This window comes from Lipotes vexillifer, unplaced genomic scaffold (assembly GCF_000442215.2).
Source record: "Lipotes vexillifer unplaced genomic scaffold, Lipotes_vexillifer_v1.1 scaffold835, whole genome shotgun sequence".
NCBI lineage: Eukaryota > Metazoa > Chordata > Mammalia > Artiodactyla > Lipotidae > Lipotes > Lipotes vexillifer.
In genome coordinates this window covers 1,393,928-1,400,850 of record NW_006774135.1, presented here as the reverse complement: position 1 = coordinate 1,400,850, position 6,923 = coordinate 1,393,928, and the positions used below count along the sequence as shown (strand labels likewise).

The following is a 6,923-nucleotide window of genomic DNA, read 5'->3' as shown; positions in this document are numbered from 1 at the left end:
CCTCTCCCGTTGCGGAGCACAGGCTCCGGACGCGCAGGCTCAGTGGCCATGGCTCACGGGCCTAGCCGCCCCGCGGCACATGGGATCTTCCCGGACCAGGGCGCGAACCCGCGCCCCCCGCATCGGCAGGCGGACTCCCGACCGCTGCGCCACCGGGGAAGCCCCCTTATGACCTTATTTAACCTCCTTCACCTCCCCACAGGTGCCAGCGCCAAATGCAGTCACATTCGGGGTTAGGACTTCAACATAGGAATGGTGGTGGGGGCGGGTGGGGAGAAGATACAAAAGTTTAGTCCATAACAGGACTCAACCTAGGCAGAACCAGGAAATCTTAAAGGGTAAGACCCCCGAATCTGTACTGTAACCAGCGTGTTAGGCCTTTCTTGTGATCAGGCAGATTTGGGGAGCACAGCTTTAAAATACTCTTTCAACTGTAAACCTTCATTTTTGTTTACTTGAAAATGACTTTATTTGGTAGTCATCCTTCAGTGATAGTTTAACTGGTTACACAAATCTGGGCTTAGTTACGTTCTCAATATCTTGAAGATTTAGTTTCGCTGTCTCTGACTTCCGTTGCTGTTGCTCAGAAATCTGGTTCAATCTAATTGGCCTTCTTGTCAGATGAACTTTTTCCCCTCTGAGCTGTTTTCTCCCTGGTACTGTGCATTTTTACCATGAGGTGTCTAACTATGAAGCTCTTTTTATTTATTCTGCTTTGCATCTGTTGTGATTCTTGAATCCGAGCACTAATGACATGTATTAATTTTGGAAACTTGTAGCCACTGTCTTTTTAATATTGTGTCTCCCACATTATCTTTATTTTCTCCTAAAATTCTGATTACATATGCACTCAATTTTTCTCACTCTATCTTCCATATCTTTTAGAGAAAAGTTTCCATCTCTTTGATTTTGCCCCACATTCTGGGTAAATTCTTTAGAACTACATTCAAATTCACTAAATCTCTCTTCAGCTCTGTTGTATCTTCCACTTAACCTATCCCTTTTGGATTTTTTCTAAAAAAAAATTTATTTTCAACAATTTCATGTTTTTTATTTCTAGAGTTTCCAAGTGATTCTTTTACAAATTGATTTTTTCAATTTTTTCTTTGCCCTTGTTTTTAATTTTTATTTCTTTCAATGATTCAAACATACGTGGGTGATTTCTGCATCAGCTAGCCACTACTGCCTAACAAATCACCCCAATACTCAGGGGCTTAAAACAACACTTATTTATCATGACACACATCCATCAGTAGGCTGCAGGGCTCAGCTGATGTAGGTCAGCCTCAGCTGGGGCAGCTGTTCCATGAATTTCATCCTCCTACAAGGACCAGCAAGCATGTCCCTCTCCATACAGAAGCTCATGGGGACAAGTGGAAACACACTTAGGGCCTAGGCTCAGAGCTGGAGTACATTATTTCCACCTCATTCTATTACCAAAGCCATAGGGGCAAACCCACAGTGAAGAGAGAGAGGAAATATTCTCTGCTCCTTCAGGGGAAGCAACTACAATGGCATGTGCAAAGGCACAGATACAGGGAGACATTGAGGTTTGGGGCCCGTGATGCCAGCTTCCACATGTTATGGGTCAGATAATCCCAAAATATGAATCCTTGGGGTTCTGGTCCTGCTGTTTGCTGTTTCTCAGTCATGGAATCTGGTCTTTTCATAAACCTCAGTCCATGTTCAAATTGGCTTTATCTGGGAGAATCCTTTGTTACTTGGGCTAGGTTTCCCTCCAGACAATATGTGTGTTTGTTTCCATCAGGCACCTGGGAATGCTACCAGTCTAAATTTAATTTCTCAGCTTGTGGTTTCCTTGACCACAGGGTCATGTAAGCTCACACCCCACACCTGCATGACAACCAGCCTGTGATGATACATTCTCCAGGGAGGACGGTTATTTTCCACCCAATAAAGTTCTTTGTATCCCTCTTTTGTTAGGTAGGGAGAGACAGAGACAGAGGCAGGAAGAGGAGAGAGACAGAAAGAGAAAACAAATTATTCACATCAAGGCCAACCTTTAGGAGAACAGATCTTTCAGAGGAAATGTCAGGTTGTTGTTTTTTTAATGTAGAGAGTCTATGTGAAAATAATTGGCATATTACAGAAGTTATTCAAGCAAATATAAAAAAGAACAAGAGTAGACACATGTCAACTGGGCACAAGGAAGTCGACTCCCTTCTGGAATCATGAAGGGGGGAAATATCCCTGTTTGGGGTCTGTTTGCTGTGTGTCCTGTTGATCCTATTTTAGCATTAGAGGAAGACTTCATTTCTATTCAGCTTTTGTGTCAAAGGCCTTGCAGTTTGCCTCTTCTCCTGCTCAGAAGAACAGATTTTGAATGAGAATATGGGTGCTGGAAGTCCAACCTCCACCAGTCACTAGTGACTGGCCGTGGGTGTATCACCCCACATGCCTGTCAGTTTTCTCATCAGAAAAATGGAGGTGGTGACCCTCACAAGTGAGGTGGTGTAAGTTAAAGGCAAAGTGCACAAACATGGTGATCTCGTCTCACTCAATTTTGGAAATGTTTTCTCAAGAGCCCACTGCATCCTCAGGAAACTCTTGAGCTGTAGCATCAGATGAACTTACCCCAGGAACTTCCCCCAACCAGAAGGTTACGGCAGCCCGCGCCGGGAATGCAGTGGAGGAAATGGGAGGGGGACATAAGCATGGAGAAGGCATGAACTTACCTCCCCAGTGTTGGGTGTTTGTTCTGGTTTCGTCTGACTAGACTGGAAGCAGATCAATCAGATGCACTGTTTGGGTTCCCACAATGCTTCATTCACCCTGTTTACCCTACGCTCCCCTTTCTGGTCCTGGTCATTATTCCTTCCCACCAACCTGGACTCCCAACTGGTTACCTGCTCTTTCTATGGGAAGACTTTCTTTAGTTATTTGTTGTAGTGAGTGTTGTGTAATGGAGACAAATTCTATCAGCTTTTGCCTGAAATGTCTATTTCACTTTCACTTTTTAACTATATTTTTGCTGGATATAGAATTCTCAGTTGGTAGGTAGTTTGTTTTCTTCAAGCATCCATTCAAGTTTGTTCCATCGTCTTCTGACCACCACTGTTTGTGATGAGAAGCCAGCTGTCACTCTTCTTGTACCTCCCATGAATTAATGTCTTTTTTCTCCTCTGACTGTTTTTATGAATATCTCATTCTCTGTAGTTCTCGGCAGTTTGACTTGATGCTGCTGCGTGCATGGTTTTCTTTGTATTCATCCTGCTTGGGATTTACTGCCCTTCTTGGATCTATAGGCTTATGTATTTCACCAATTTTGAAAAATTATTAGCCATTATCTCTTCAAAGATTGCTGACTCATACCATTCTCCTGTGGGGCTCTAGCTACATGGATGTTAAGCTATTTAATATGGTTCCACAGATCTCAGATCCTCTGCTCATGTTGTTTCAAAGTAATTTTTCTTTTTTTGTTGTTTGTTTTGGTTTTTTTTGTTTTTGCAGTACGCGGGCCTCTCACTGTTGTGGCCTCTCCCGTTGCGGAGCACAGGCTCCGGACGTGCAGGCTTAGCGGCCATGGCCCGCAGGCCCGGCCGCTTCGCGGCATGTGGGATCTTCCCGGACCGGGGCACGAACCCATGTCCCCTGCATCGGCAGGCGGACTCTCAACCACTGCGCCACCAGGGAAGCCCCAAAGTAATTTTTCTAAATTTCTTTTTCTTTTTCTTTTTCTCTTTTTTGGCCATGCCACACGGCATGTGGGATCTTAGTTCCCTGATCAGGGATTAAACCCGGGCCCCTTGCATTGGAAGAAGCATGGAGTCTTAACTGGACCACCAGGGAAGTCCAACTTTTCTAAATTTTAAAACAGCTTTAGATTTACAGAATTATTGCAAAGAGAGTACACAATTCCCATATACTTCATACCGCATCTTATATCACACAAGTGTGATACATCTGTCACAAGTAATGAACCAATGTTTATATATTACTATTAACCCAGTCCATGCTTTATTCATATTTCCTCAGTTTTCGCCTCGTTTCCTTTTCTGTCCCAGGACCCCACATGATTTAGTTGGCAAATCTCCTTGGACTCTTGGCTGTGATGGTTTCTCAGCCTTCCCTTGATTTTTATGATCTTGACAGTTTTTAGGAGGACTGGCCAGGTATTTTGTAGAATGTCTCTCATTTGTCTGATGTTCAGACTGGGGTGATGTTTTGGGGAGGAAGCCTACAGACCAAGGGGACATAATTTCAGTGACTTACCACGTTGATGTCAACCTTGATCACATGGCTTGAGGTAGTGTTTGCCAGCTTTTTCCACTGTATAGGTACCTTTGTCCCCTGTCTTTCCACACTGTCCTCTTTGGAAGGAGGGCAGCACATGCAGCCCAAACTTAAAGGGTGGGGAGTTACACTACACATCCTTAGAGATGGAGTATCTATGTAATCTATTTGGAATTCTTCTGTTTGGAAGACTTGTCTATTCCACCACCACCCCCATTTTTTATTTATTCAACAATTTAAAAAACAATTTGTCAGTACTTTAATGAAGTCTCACTTGTCGATTTTTTCTTTCATGGATCATGCTATTTGTGTCGTATTTTAAAAGTCGTCACCAAACCCAAAGTCATGTAGGTTTTCTCCTGTCTTCTTCAAGAAGTTTTACAGTTGTGCATATTATATTTATGTCTGTGGTTTATTTTTAGTTAATTTTTGTGTAAGGCATAAGGCCTGTGTCTAATTATTTTGGTTTGTTTTTGTATCCGAATGTCCAATTTTCCTTTTGGAGCATTTATTGAATGGCTATACTTTCTCCATCGAATTGCCTTTGCTCCTCTGTCAAAGGTTAGTTGACTGTATTTGTGTGGGTCCATTTCTGGGCTCTCTATTCTGTTGCATTGATCTATTTGTCTCTTCTTTTGCCAATACTATGCCATCTTGATTACTTGTAGCCTTATCGTAAGTCTTGAAATCAAGTCATGTGTCTCTCCAACTTCATTCTTCTTCATTGTTGTCTGTTCTATAGCTACTTGAGCCTTTTCAGAATCAGTTGGTCAATAAATACAAAATAGCTTGCTGGGATTTTGATTGGAATTATTTTGAATCTGTAGATCAAGTTAAGAAGAATCAACATCTTAATAATACTGTCTTCCAGTCCGTGACCACGGAATATCTTTCCATTTCTTTACACATTCGATTTTTTTCATCAGTGTTTTATAGTTTTCCACATATAGGTCCTGTACATATTTTGTTAGATTTATACTTAACTTTTTCATTTTTTAGGTGCTATTGTAAGTGGTATTGCTTTGAAAATTTCAAATTCCAGTTGTTCATTGCTAATATATAAGAAAGCAATTTGTATATTAATCTTGTATCCTGCCACCCACTATCGTCTCTTATTAGTTCCAGGAGTTTTTTGTTGTTGTTGTTGTTTTGTTTTGTTTTGTTTTGCTTGATTCTTTGGGATTTTCTACATAGATGACCATGTCATCTGCAAATAGAGTTTTATTACTTCCTTTCCGGTCTGTGTTACCTATATTTCCTTTTCTTGTCATATTGAACCAGCAGGACCTCTCATGTGATGTTGGATAGGAGACATGAGAGAGGACAGTGCTGCCTGTCCCCAGGCTTAGGGGAAATCACCCAGTCTCTCACTGTTAACTACCATGTCAGCTCTGGGTGTTTTTTAGATGTTTTTCTCCATTCGGTTTTTTCATCTTTTTCCTTTGTGCTTCAAGGTGGATCACTGATACTGACCTATATATGCCGTGACACTAATACTTTCTTTTGCAGTTATTCAGTGTGTTTTTAAGGCTAAAAAATGAATTCCTCACTCTTTCTATTGCATTTCCATTTAGTTCTTTTTTAGAATTCCCATTTATCTGGTAAATTTCACCATCTATCTACGTATTTTTCCGTCTTCTGTACAAGACCCTTTATCTTAATTATCATGGTGATTTTAAAGACTTTGTCTGCTAACTCTGACATCTGGTCACCAACGAATCCATTTTGAACTGTTTTGGGGGTTTTTTTCTTGGTCATGGGTCACATTTGCCTCTTTCCTCATGAAGGAGGATTTCTCCCAGCTTTCCTGCCCTGGCCCTGCCTTCACCTGCATCGCCGCCATGCATTATGGGAGGCCCCAGAGCAGGAACCAGAGCCTTGTGTGACAGAGGCTCCTTGGAACCCGGATCCCTCCCTCCAGCCCACGGGCAGGAGCAAAGGGCTTGTTAAAAATCCCCCCACTCCATGCCCCTCCTGGAGGAGGCCTGCCCCAGTTGCAGGTGAAATAGCCACAGTCTGCTTAGACTTGCTGCATCCTAATCAGAAGCAAAGACCCCTTCTCCCCCACCATCTCTTTGGCCAGAGCTCAGATGCCTAGTCTACTCTTCCACCAAGGGCGTGGCCCTTGTCCAGAGGCCCTGGGTTGCTGAGACTGGCAGATGCCCGTGGGGCAGACAGACGTAGCACCCACTGAGCACTGCATTTCTGTTTCTGATCCATGGGACCGTCCACGGTTTGCCTCAATCTATGCATCACTTTTCTCCTTTTCCACTGGACTGGGGGCCCCTTAAGGGCAGGGCCCGTGTGGGACTCAGATCTGAATCTCCAGAGCCCAGCACAAGGGCTGGTTGATAATATTAGCAAATGTTGGATTCATGGATGAACAAATGGATGGGTGGGAAGAGCAGCCACTAACAGGTGGAGGAGAAACACCTCTCCCCACCCCCCACCCCCCAGATCACACATCTCATAAACACTCCCTCCAACGGCCAGGCCCCCAGGGGACACCCAGCACATTCAGGGCCTCCTACACCCTCTGCGGTCTCAGGGGCCAGGCTGAACCGGGACCCAGGCTTGCCCACAGCCCTGACCTGAATGAGGCCCTGTTCCCTCCTGCCCACCTCTCCGTGGGTCTCCCTGGTGGGGAAGGTGGCCATGCCTGGTGGGCT

The 6,923-nt window shown here is 43.8% G+C and overlaps 1 protein-coding gene across 1 annotated transcript in view; it reads left to right on the top strand.

The window, feature by feature from the left end:
- Positions 1 to 6,923, top strand: part of MMEL1 (membrane metalloendopeptidase like 1) — a 32,839-nt gene that overhangs the window by 7,088 nt on the left and 18,828 nt on the right. The window lies entirely within an intron of this gene.